Source organism: Dipteris shenzhenensis, chromosome 2, assembly GCF_047967505.1.
Source record: "Dipteris shenzhenensis isolate YYH24624 ecotype China chromosome 2, Dip_SZ_1.0, whole genome shotgun sequence".
In the NCBI taxonomy this organism is placed as follows: Eukaryota; Viridiplantae; Streptophyta; class Polypodiopsida; order Gleicheniales; family Dipteridaceae; genus Dipteris; species Dipteris shenzhenensis.
This window is the reverse complement of record NC_141597.1, coordinates 13,183,951-13,197,306: the sequence shown is the minus strand read 5'-3', so window position 1 is coordinate 13,197,306 and position 13,356 is coordinate 13,183,951.

Sequence of the window (13,356 nt, the reverse complement as noted above, 5' to 3'; positions counted from 1 at the left end):
TGAACTTAGCCTTTTATTGCCATTCTAAAGAAAGCAAGAGAGACTTGTGAGACGGTATTCATTTCTTTTGCTTCCTCTTCTTTGCCACACATGTCCTCTACATTCCCTGATGTCTGCAAGATCAATGAAGTGCATACATCTTTGCTTGCAACATAGATATCCCAATGCATTTAACATGTTCTCCTCCTTCATCCTTCTCTTCCTCTTTGGTTGCTTTTGTGGATTTGCCTGGATTCGCTTTCTCTTCATGCATATGTATGACCGTTTTCATTCCTCATGCACGTTGTTAGCACGTTGTTATTGTGAAGATAGTGGGAGAGAGGGAAGGAGTCTCACTTGTGGCTTTCTCACATACACAATGGGGGAATACACACATAGGTGGAGGCTGAAAACAGTTTTCCTCTTCTTAGTTGTGAAAGCCAAAAGAACTCTAGTACAAAGAAATAGAAGAACCCTATATGTGGGTCTCAAACCAAACTCAACTGACTAAGGTGGCATACTAACTGAGCCACAAACTAGAGTAGATAAGGATAGCTGTCATCTAGCTATTATTCGTGGGCGGTGTACCAATCGCATCTGCAGCTAACAAGTCGGTGACATAAATGCACAACGGTCACCCTGGCATATCACGAGTGGAGCTCGATATCTCAATACTCCCCCTCGAGCTCAATCCCAATTCTTGCACACCAAGCAAGTCTCTGAACTTGCGTAGCTTGTCTACGCCCAATGCCTTCGTGAATATGTCAGCTACTTTTAGCCAAAAAAGTTATCGAGATCAGTGGCTAGAGACTAAGTATGGCTACGCTCAAAGGCCATAGAGAAAAGGAGATCACGAGGGCGAAGGGGTATCATAGGGGTGAACAAGGAATTAGAAGTGGAGGGAAGGAAAAGGGAGACTATGACACAAGGGGAAAGGGAGAGGGGGAAGAGAAGCATGTTCATGATGGGAAGAGGAATGTTGAGATGTAGACATCAAGGGAAGTGAACCATACTTTATTGGAAAGAAGGGATGAGAGGGAAATATCAAAATACTAGCTAGGTGGATTTACAAGAATGAGCGTGTCTCATTAAGGAATAGCCCCTTCCTTTTATAGCCAAAAGAGGGGGTCTCTCCACATTAATGTATCCTCCCACATGCATGGTGTGTGTGGAAAAGTCTTCCATGTGGGCTAGGTGGGTACGCACTCTCAATTGTGTGCACCAACCCTTTGCCTCCATTTTCCACATAAATCAAGCCCCATATCTCAAGTCTATGATACTCCCTTGGTCTCTTTCCAATTTTATAATAGGTTCAAACCTCTAGGAGGACAAGTGGAGGGTTGGCACAAGGAATCTTGCCACCTCATCCTACTTTCCCTATTATTTAACTAGCTCTCTTTGTCCTTCTATACCTCCCCCACATGGGCCTATCCCATATGGAGGGAATAACTCAATATAATAGCCATCTCCACCCATTTTATATTGCTTCTCCCATGGACTTTGAGCCATATCTCAATTATTGCATCCTAGGTGGAGGGGTGGCACATGGAGGAGCCATGCCACCTTGCATTTTATAATATTACTATTATGGATTATGTACAACACACCTTATGGGTCCTCTTACATGGAAGGGTGGCACATGGTCGTGCCCTGCCACCTCAACCTTGGGCCCTATGCACTCCATATTTGATTATACTATTGCCACATATACAAACACACATACATATTAATGCCTTTTTCCTTAGACAATTTTATCCATAACAGTTCCCCCCCCCAGGCAGGGAATGCACTGCATTTCCATGCCTGGGACCATCACGCACAAAGAAAGGCTTGAGGTAGCGCTTGTTGATCACCTTCTTGCCATATGGTTCATGCAGCTCCTAAACTTGTACAGACCCATTGCTACGTTCTTTGATGACTTTGTATGGACCAGCCCACAGTTGCAGAAACTTCTTATCCATTTGGTGGTCCAATCTGTTATCAAAGCATAGCACAACATCCCCCTCAGCAAAGTGTCTTTCCCATCCCTTGCGAATCTTAGCATCCAATCGGGCCTTTTGTCGATTCTTTTGGATCTCTGTCTGGTGTAGTGCAAGGTGTCGGGTCTCATCTAACTTCTCAAGTTGTACCAATCTGGCCTCTACACGTTCATCTTCTGTCATCCTCTGTTCCTGCGCCAATCTCAAGGCCGGAATCTCTATCTCTAGTGGTAAAACTGCCTCAGTACCATACACCAACTCAAAAGGGGTGTGACCTGTAGATGTTTTATGAGTGATGTTGTAAGCCCACACTGCTTCAGTGACCTTCTGATCCCATTGGCTCCTATTCCCTGCAGCCATTTTTCCTATGGTTTTATAGAGGAGGCCATTGGTCCGCTCTATTTGACCCATGGATGCTGGATAATAGATGCTAGAAGTGTGATGAACAATGCCCATGCCATCCATGAGTAACTCCACTGCTTCATTTAAGAATGGACTCCCATGGTCAGAGACTATCTCCATGGGTGTCCCAAACCTTGTGCAGATACGTTCAAATATGAAACTGGAAACTGCCTTTCCATTTGCAGCAGAGAGAGCGATAGCTTCAGCCCACTTAGTGACATACTGAGTGGCTACCAAAAGATACTTCTTTTTGCGGGCAGTCATGGGCAAGGGCCCGACAAAATCTATTCCCCACTTCTGAAACGGATGGATGGACATCACTGGGTGATGTTGCCCGAGACGAAATCCTTCCTACCGAAGAATTGACATGGTTCACAGGTTTTGCAATACAAAGTGACATCCTTGAACAATGTCGGCCAATAGTATCCAGCATGTAAAATCTTCTTAGCTGTATAGTCACTGGCATAGTGGCCTCCACAAAATCCATCATGATAATGCTTCAAGACCTTAGGCACTTCATCTGCATCAATGGCATGATGATCCCTCTTGGTGGCAGCGTTGAGCTTCTTATAGTCGATGCAGACCTGCCACTTGTTGTTTTTCTTTGGGATGACTACCACTGGTGAAACCCATTCAGTATTGTGTACCGGAACAATAAACCCAGCCTCTACAAGCTTCTGCAACTCTGAGCGCAAAGCATCGGTCTGCAGGGGCCCTAATCTTCGATACTTCTGAGCCATAGGCTTTGCATCAGGCTTTAGCTCTATCTTGTGCTCTATGGCAGTCACATGGTGAAGGTGGTGGTAGCTAGTTGCAAAGAGATCAGGGAAATCTTTGAACATTTCAAGAAACTCATCTTTCTCACCTGGAGTGAGGTCTGGAGAAAGCATTGATTCGAGCTGTTGAGGACTAGCTGTTATCTTTTCTACAGGTGGCAAGGTCGGAGACACCCCCATCATGTAAACTTCCTCCTCTGAGAATTCCTCCCCCCCGTCTGATTCTTCCATGGACTTAGACACTGAAGATGAGATAGTATCACTGTCATGCTCCTCTTCTTCTTCCGGTTCCATGGCGCCAGGTTGCACAGGGATTTTCTCCTTGGAAGCACCAAAAGACATGTGTCCTGTCTTCCAATAGCTGACTGCATCACTTTTTCTCAACCATGGTCTCCCGAGTATGGAAAGGTAACTTCTGCCTGTATCTTCAATGTCCACTACATAGAAATTGACAGTGGTGGTCAGCCCGTTGATAGTGATGGGCAAATCCTCAATGACTCCCATGGTGGCGAGTCGTCGACCATCTGCTACCTTGATTCGAGTGGAGGAATGCCTTGTACATTTCAAATTCAATTTCTTCATGATGCGGGGCACCATGATATTACATGCAGCTCCCCCATCAACACACACATTTTTGACACGGCAATTATCTATGATGACATCTACTGTGTGTGGGTGCCGATCAATTTCTTCAGAGATAGAAGATACCTCTCGTACCTTTCCCTTCTTCTTGCTCTTCCTTGTTGAGAGACCCTGCTGTAGCTCACGTCTCACCTTAGGGCTTAATGCTATCAGTTGAGGGAGTGTGATGCTCAAAGATCGATGAGCAAGGTCCTGAACGACCGAATAGTCCTCTTGCCCTGAGCCGATGGGAAAATCCGAGGGTGACCACTTACTCCTGCGAGATATTTTAGTCTTCTCTATTGGTGGGTCTGCCATCTCAGCATCTGAGGGCTCTGAGAAGGACACCTTCTTCTTGGGGCGGCCCGGTCCACGGTTTGGAGAGGGGTCCAAGGTAGCACGAGTTCTTTTCCCGAGATCAAGGATCTCCACATCAGAATCCTCAGTGCCCGACTCACTTGGAAGATTCACCCTTGGAATATTGGGGCATTCTGTGCGATAATGACCCTTCTGGTGGCACTCGTAGCATACAACATTAGCACGATCTCTTGGAGGGTGGTTGGCTTGATTTCTGATGCCCACTATCTCAAGCCAAAGATCATTCAGGGCCTTGGCTAGGTCATTGACTCCAGGTTCTGTTGTAGGGGGGGCCTCTTTAGTTGGAGGGGCCACGGGAGTAGAGAGGAAGGGGGCTCGTGGGCGAGGCTGGGGAAATCTTCGAGGTAGAGGATGAGGATATCCACCTTGTTGAGGGTAAGCATCTAAGGGAGGACCATACATCTGAGGTGGAGGCGGTGGATACATCCCTGAGGGGTGGGGGTATGCCCCTGAGTTAGAACCCCCAGGTTGTTGTTGCAGGAATGGAGGGGGATGCAGAGGGACAATCGTCTTCTTTGAAGCGGGGTCAGACTGAACTTTGTCAAACTTTTGAGCAATCTCATGTGCTAGCACCATAGTTTCTGGATTCTCCCATTTAAGCTTGAGGCGGAATTCATCACTCGCTCCTGCTACAAGGTAGCCCAGCACATGCTGAGTCATTCCAGCTCGAAACCCGGCATTGTCCTCTTGTGTGGCAATCAAACGGTCCAGGAGCACGGCCGCTCGATCCACATATCGACGCGCCGTCTCACCTTCTGACTGCTTCAAATTTGCCACCTGTAGGTACACATTCTCCGGCTCCTCTTCTTTGCCGAAATACTCAATCATTGCTGCTGTCAACCTTGGCCAGCTTTGGCGAACATCTTCAGTTTGCTTCTCATACCACACTTGAGACAAACCTTCTAGAAATGTGGGGAGAACCAATAGCCATCTGTCTTCAGTAAGAAAGTTGAGAGAAACACAACGGTGCTTGAAAGCCACAAGATACTCATTTGGATTTTCTTCTACCCGTCCACAAAACACGGGAATGTCAGCCATGCTTGGAAGATGGAAAAGAGTGGCTTATCTATGGACGAACAATAGTAAGAGGAAGCTTGAACTGAAAATCGGGTGAAGATACATCCAAAAAGCACACATAGGCAGGGTAGGGTGTGACTGGAGTAGTGTGAAATATTACACGAGAAGAATCTTCAGCATAGAATAGCACATAGACAATATTAAAAGGACCAATCCTCATGATATCACTTTGATCATTACACGCGAGGGTTAGAGGTGCGGCGTCGCATGAGGTTGTTCATCAAGGCAAACAAGAATGCCATGACAAATGTCAACAGTTGGAGAGCTTGCACATCACCTTCAACTTCTTCCAGTTCTTGTAGTCGCCATTCTATTTCTTCAAGGGGTGTGCGGTCTGGCATCCTTCTTTTGAGCAATGTCCTTGAGAACCCTCCTGATGATCTTCCGAAGTCGGTGAACTCGTATCAAGTATGCCCAACACTTAGTTTCATGATGACCACAACCTTTGCATTCCTTACAAACGATCACCCTCCTTCGTGGCTTGCGGCTTTGTTGGGGAGGCGCTTCCACTCGCGTCATGCGTGATTGAAATACAAGCTTCACGTGCCAAGAAATCAGCAACAAGATTTTGAGCTCGAGGGATATGCTGAATTTTTACCTCTTCAAACTGGTTGCAGAGTTCCAAGGCCTGTTGATGTCGTGGAACCAAGCCTTTGCTCCGCACCTTCCACCTTCCACAAACTTGTTCACATACTAGTTGAGAATCTCCTTGCACCTCCAATTGCTTGGCCTGATGTTCTTGTGCCTTTTGTAGCCCAAAAATGAGCGCCGAGTACTCATCTTGATTGCAAGTACTTGCGGGCGAAGACTTGCTGTAACAAAACTCCTCACCACCCAGTGAAGTGAGCTTCACACCCACGCCAGCCGCCTTGGTCGAAGGTTTGTAAGCTCCATCAAATTGAAGAATCCAAGATGTCATCACACCAAGACGAGAATTTAGACATCCCAAGTTTCTCGGTAGTCCAAAATAGGTAGGAGGAGAGGGTGGGGAGAATTCAACACTTGAGCCAAACGTTCATCACCAAATAAACTTGCAATTCTTTGTTGATAGTTTATCTTAAGCCCAAAAAGAATTACAATTTGAAGCTCGAAATGAGGCACAAAAGGCTGATTAGGTACAAATGGATTCCTTGGTCGAAACATTACCAACCATAGCCAAGGCCTAGAAACCTTTGTAATGAGATTGTGAATAAACCATTAGGACGAGCTTTTCCACAGGAATCAACAAGCAGATGTGCCAAATCTCCCCCCAAGCTTGGGGAGCATCCCACCCTTCGAAGAAGGAAACCGTTTTGATTACCTCTGAAGCAGCAAGTAGTTCGATCACCGCACAATGAGTAGAAGTGAAGTAAAAATCCTCCCAGCGTATCAGTAGTTCGTCACCCTGAATCATCCATGGTGTGTCATTCCACCCGTCATCACCATCAATAATGCACTGGGACAATCAGCCGTTGAAGGTCGACATGAAGATCAAGGAAGACATCTCATGCATTGGTAGCCGTAAGGTGCGGAGGAATAGGCACCAATTCCTTAAACGCGTCGAGAAGTGACATAAATGTCCACCCTTCTCATGAGGCGTGCGTCTGTGAAGTGGGCTTGGAGAAGTTCTGAATTGGCGATCTAGCAAGAGAAGTGGATAGAGAACATAAAATGAAATATTTTTGCTTTTTACAACAAGAGCAAACTCCTTATGGTTAGAGAGTTACAGCTCCCGCGATTTCAATATATGAACAAAAATCATTACATTTTTACCACTTCCAACTTGTTGGCCCAATGGTAAGACTTTCTTTTGTGAAGGGGGAGGTCTTGGGTTCCAATCCTACTCTTCTTAAAAAAAGAGAGGAGAGGAGAGGAGAAGGAGAAGAGAAAGAGAAGAGATAGGGGGGGGCGCAGGATCTGCTATTACTCTTTTGCAGGGGCTCAGGAAACAGTCCGCGACCAGAGCAGTCCAGAGAACTGTCGCGCAGAAAACTGTCCGCAAACCAGAAGTCGCGGCAGTCTAGAGAACTGAAGCGCAGAAAACTGTCCGCAACCAGAAGTCGTAGCAGTCCAGAGAACTGAAGCGCAGAAAACTGTCCGCAAACCAGAAGTCGCGGCAGTCTAGAGAACTGTCGCGCAGGAGATGCACGAACCGAATGCACGCACAGTAGCTTAGAAAGAGCACAGATGGTATAGTTTTGTTGATGTAACCCGTACGAATAGAAGATTCGCCACCAGCCGTGGAGATTCGTATCCCAGCAGCCACACCAAAACTTTTAGCCGAAAAAGTTATTGAGATCAGTGGCTAGAGACTAAGTATGGCTATGCTCAAAGGCCAAAGAGAAAAGGAGATCACGAGGGCGAAGGGGTGTCATAGGGGTGAACAAGGAATTAAAAGTGGAGGGAAGTAAAAGGGAGACTATGACACAAGGGGAAAGAGAGAGGGGGAAGAGAAGCATGTTCATGATAGGAAGAGGAATGTTGAGATGTAGACATCAAGGGAAGTGAACCATACTTTATTGGAAAGAAGGGATGAGAGGGAAATATCAAAATACTAGCTAGGTGGCTTTACAAGAATGAGCGTGTCTCATCAAGGAATAGCCCCTTCCTTTTATAGCCAAAAGAGGGGGTCTCTCCACATTAATGCATCCTCCCACATGCATGGTGTGTGTGGAAAAGTCTTCCATGTGGGCTAGGTGGGTACGCACTCTCAATTGTGTGCGACAATCCTTTGCCTCCATTTTCCACATAAATCAAGCTCCATATCTCAAGTCTATGATACTCCCTTGGTCTCTTTCCAATTTTATAATAGGTTCAAACCTCTAGGAGGACAAGTGGAGGGTTGGCACAAGGAATCTTGCCACCTCATCCTACTTTCCCTATTATTTAACTAGCTCTCTTTGTCCTTCTATACCTCCCCCACATGGGCCTATCCCATATGGAGGGAATAACTCAATATAATAGCCATCTCCACCCATTTTATATTGCTTCTCCCATGGACTTTGAGCCATATCTCAATTATTGCATCCTAGGTGGAGGGGTGGCACATGGAGGAGCCATGCCACCTTGCATATTATAATATTACTATTATGGATTATGTACAACACACCTTATGGGTCCTCTTACATGGAAGGGTGGCACATGGTCGTGCCCTGCCACCTCAACCTTGGGCCCTATGCACTCCATATTTGATTATACTATTGCCACATATACAAACACACATACATATTAATGCCTTTTTCCTTAGACAATTTTATCCATAACACTACCTGATCCTCTGTGCTGACATAAACTAGATCAATAAGACCTAGTAAAACCTTCTCCTGCACATAGTGATAATGCACCTCATTGTGCTTTTTTCTAGCATGATAGACTGGGTTATTTGCCAAGTGTATACTGCTCATGTTGTCACAATAAATGACAACTGGCCCATCTGTAGACTGATGCATATCATAAAGTAGCTTATGCAACCAAGCTACCTCACATGCAGCCATTGCTGCACCCTTGTACTCAGCCTCTCTGCTCGACAAGGCAACTATAGGCTGTTTCTTGCTGCTCCAGGTGACTGCAGCACTCCCAAAAGAGAACACATATCCACTGGTAGATCGTCTATCAGAAATACTACCAGCCCAATCAGCATCAGTGTATCCATGCAATTGTATCTGAACCTCAGCCTCATAAAATAGTCCATACTGCAATGTGGACTTCACGTACCTGAGTATGCGTCTAGCCGCATCCAAATGCAGTTTCCTTGGAGCCTGCATAAACTGACTTACCAATCCAACAGCATAGCTTAAATCTGGCCTGGTAATAGTCATATAAATCAAACTTCCTATGCATCTGTACATAGTAGGGTCTTCCAGAAGCTCACCTGCATCTGTGCTCAGCTTCACATTCTGCTCCAAAGGAACTGAAATAGGCTTACAGCCTGTCATCCCATATTTGGACAGCATGTCCAATCCATACTGCCTCTGCAAGAGCTGTATCCCACTTGGTGATCTAATCACCTCAATGCCCAAGAAATAATGCAGCTCTCCCAAATCCTTCATCTCAAACTTCTACTTCAATAGCATTTTCACATGAAGGATATCTTCATCACTATCACCTATGATGATCAAATCATCAACATAAATGACAAGCAGCATAATCCCTTTCTCTGTTTTTCTCACATAGAGTGAGAAATCTGCCTTGGAAATCTGAAAGCCAATAGTGACAAGATACTGTCCTATCTTGTCAGACCATGCTCTAGGTGCTTGCTTCAAGCCATACAAGGCTTTCTTCAACCTACAAACAAACTCAGGATGAATAGCATGAACATAACCTGCTAGCTACTCCATAAAGACCTCTTCTTGCAAATCACCATGCAAGAAGGCATTCTTTACATCCACTTGATGTAAAGACCATCCCTTTGATGCAGCCATAGCAATGACTGCTCTTACAATTGCCATCCTTGCAACCAGACTGAATGTTTTTTCATAATCAATGGCATATGTTTGTGCATACCCCTTGATAACTAATCTTGCCTTGTATCTATTCACACAACCATCTGCATTGTGCTTGATCTTATAAACCCACTTACAGCCAATTGCATTCTTGTTTTTAGACAAAGGCACCAATTCCCATGTAGCATTTGCTTCCACCAAGGCATCCATGGCCTTCTCCCATTTTTCATTTCCCATGGCTTGCTCAAAAGGATTGGGTTTTGGTTCCTGTATCACTTTGACCATATAGGCATAGTGAATGGCTATAAATCCATCATATTTCAGCCTATCCATAGGATACCTAGCTCTGGTAGACCTGCGCAAAATAGGCTCACTTCCAGGTGCTCTCAAAACATCCCTGGTCTTCCTTACTCCAGGTGTAACAACAGAAGGAATACCCAACTCATCATCAATGCTCTGTTCTGAGCCACTGGATTCACCATCCACATAAGAGTGACCTTCATTCACATCAACTATGGGCTGATCTACCTTCTCTTTTCCTTTTCGTGATACCTGCGTACCACTATCTGCATTTCTTTGAGGAGATTCTCCTGATCTCAATCTACTTGTCCATGGTGAAGTATGTGATCCACTGCTAGAGGACACTGCAGGTCCACTAATATTTTGTGATTGTTGCTGTGAATTCTGTGCAGCATTGCCATTTTGTGCATCTACATCAATCATCACATTTTCTGGTTGATACTAGCTGCTCATCTCATCAAAAACAACATCTCTGCTCACTGTAAACTTACGAGTAGAAGGGTTATAGCATCTATACCATTTCTGTTGTAAAGAATAACCAATAAAGACGCACTTCTCAGCTTTTGGATCCAACTTGGACCTCAACTCATCTAGCACATGAACATAGGCAATGCAACCAAAAATTTTCAAATGAGAAATGTCTGGTTTCCTACCAGTATACATCTCCTCTGGCGTCATGCCATGTATCGCTGCAGTGGGAGTCCTATTCATTATGTAAACTGTTGTAGCAACTGCTTCAGCCCAATAATAATCTGGTAGATCTTTTTCATTTAGCATGGCCTGAGATACCTCTCCAATATGCATGTTTTTCCTTTCTGCAAGTCCATTTTGCTGTGGGATATGACTGCATGAATATTGCTGCTTTATGCCATGCTCCTGTAGGAACCTTGCAAACTCATTTGAGAAGTACTCTCCCCCTCCATCTGACCTTAGGAATTTTATTTGCTGGCCTGTTTCTTTTTCAACCATAGCTTTAAAAGCTTTGAAGTGCCCAAACACTTTACTTTTCTTTTTCATAAAATACACCCAAACTTTCCTGCTGAAGTCATCAATAAAAGTGACAAAATAGTGACAGCCTCCAATAGATGCTGCTTTAGTAGTCCACACATCAGAGTGGATTAATTCCAATGGCTTTTTACTCTCTTGAACATGCCTAGGAAATGGTTTCCTTGCCTATTATCCAAATTGACAGACTTCACAAACCTTATGCATTTCTGCAACCTTGAATTTAGGCAATATTGCAACAATATTTTGGGCTTGCATTAATTGAAGTCGCTGTGTATTAACATGACCAATGCGTTTATGCCAGATATCAATATCTGCAACTACACCGGTCCATGTGCAAACATTGCTGCACTCAATTCAAGCATGTCTACATCCAACGTAAACATCTTGCCCTTCTTCTTTCCTTTTGCTATCAAGCGACCGTTATTTTTCATATCCTCAACAAAGCATCCATGAGGATTAAATTTGACCTGCAAGCCTTGCTCAACCATTTGACCAACAGAAACCAGGTTCTTGGTGATGTTTGGGACATGAAATACATCAGACAGGTATTTCTTTTTCCCATCTTACATAGACAAAGGAATTTTACCAATCTGCACAATAGGATGTGTAGTATCATCACCAGTCTCCACAAATCTTGGTTTTTCCATTTTCCTTGCATCCTGCATCCACTCCGCATGACTTGTCATGTGGTTTGATGCACGTGAGTCAACATACCACACATCATTTCGTTCTTCTACACTTGTCACAGAATTGGTCATGTGCTGCACCATAAATAGATGCTCATTTCTGTCATCGCCCTGTCTACTAGAAGATGCATAATTGCCTTGCTGCAATTTTCCATTCATAATGTCATTCTGCTTTTTGTAGCAGTCCTTAGCCATATGACCCATTTTACCACAATAGTAGCATTCAACATTGTTGTTTGCATTTTGGCCTCTCTGCCATCCACCACGGCCTCTTTGGCTCCCCCTGCCTCTAGAGTTACCACGTCCTCCTCCATAGGACTAGTTTTCTTGAGTTTGCTGCATATTCTAATTTCTACCACGGCCTGCAGATCTCGGCCTCCTCTACCTCTGCCTCTACCTCTTCCAGCATTTGAGTAGAAGATAGTTTCTTTTGAAGTTCCTCCTGAAGAAGATGCACCCCCATTTCTCTGCTCTTCAAAAATTAGAAGAGCAAACAACTCTTCAAAATCAGGAAATTTTTCACGGACGGTAATGGATGTCTGGAACTGTGCATAATCCTTTCCTAGACCATTCAAGGTCACAGAAACTAGATCATCATCTTCCACTGCTGACCCAATGGAAGCAAGTGCATCTTTTCTTCACCTTCATGTGGTAGTCATTGATGCTCAACTTTTCTCTCTGCATATTCTGCAACTCCTATTTGAGCTGCATTTTCTTGGCTTGCATATTTGTGCTGTACATTTTTGCCAAAGTATCCCATGCCTCCTTTGGCGTACTTGCATCCTGAATATGCACAATCATAGAATCCGAAATACTGATAGATAGCCAGTACATAACTTTTCTGGCTCTCTCATGCCATCCTTTAAATGCCTGCATTTCCTGTTGATTGGGAACATTAGGAAGAACTGGTTCTTCTTCATTTCCTGTAATGAACTCCCAATAGCCTTTTCCCATAAGGAAATTCGTCATTCTAAAATTCCATGCCTAGAAGTTGTTCTTGTCAAGCTTTTCTGTGATAATCTATGAAAGAGAATCAGACGCCATTATAGAACACTGCAAAATATTCTGTCACTGCGAAAAACACAGCTTTTGCCTCACACGGACAGATCTGCAAAATTGACGAAAGTGGTATTTGACCACACAGTCACTTCCTAGTGACGATTTTGCATCAACAGGCAACAAGCATGATTTTGTTTCTGTGGCAACTTTTCACCGACCAGTAGAGTAGTGGTCGCACAGCAAAAACAGGGCCTTCTTTTGAGTGCATGTGAAGAACTTCCGCCTTCAAAACGGGCCCCGAAATGGCCTCAAATCAAAAAAATAGAATCACCAAGGGCTTCACCCTGTCCCACAACATATACTATGCTCTCGCCACACCATGAAGGGTGTCTCAATCTGAAACAGTGCACTCTTGCACTTCTGGCTGTGCTACCTATAGAGATTTGTCCCAAACTCAAAATAGGAAAGCAACACTGGTCCTCTTACCAGGACACCGCGAACTTGGTTTGCTTTCTTGAGCTCCTTACCACGAACAAGGCTCTAATACCATGTGAAGATAGTGGGAGAGAGGGAAGGAGTCTCACTTGCAGCTTTCTCACATACACAATGGGGGAATACACACACAGGTGGTGGCTGAAAACAGTTTTCCTCTTCTTAGTTGTGAAAGCCAAAAGAACTCTAGTACAAAGAAATAGAAGAACCCTATATGTGGGTCTCAAACCAAACTCAA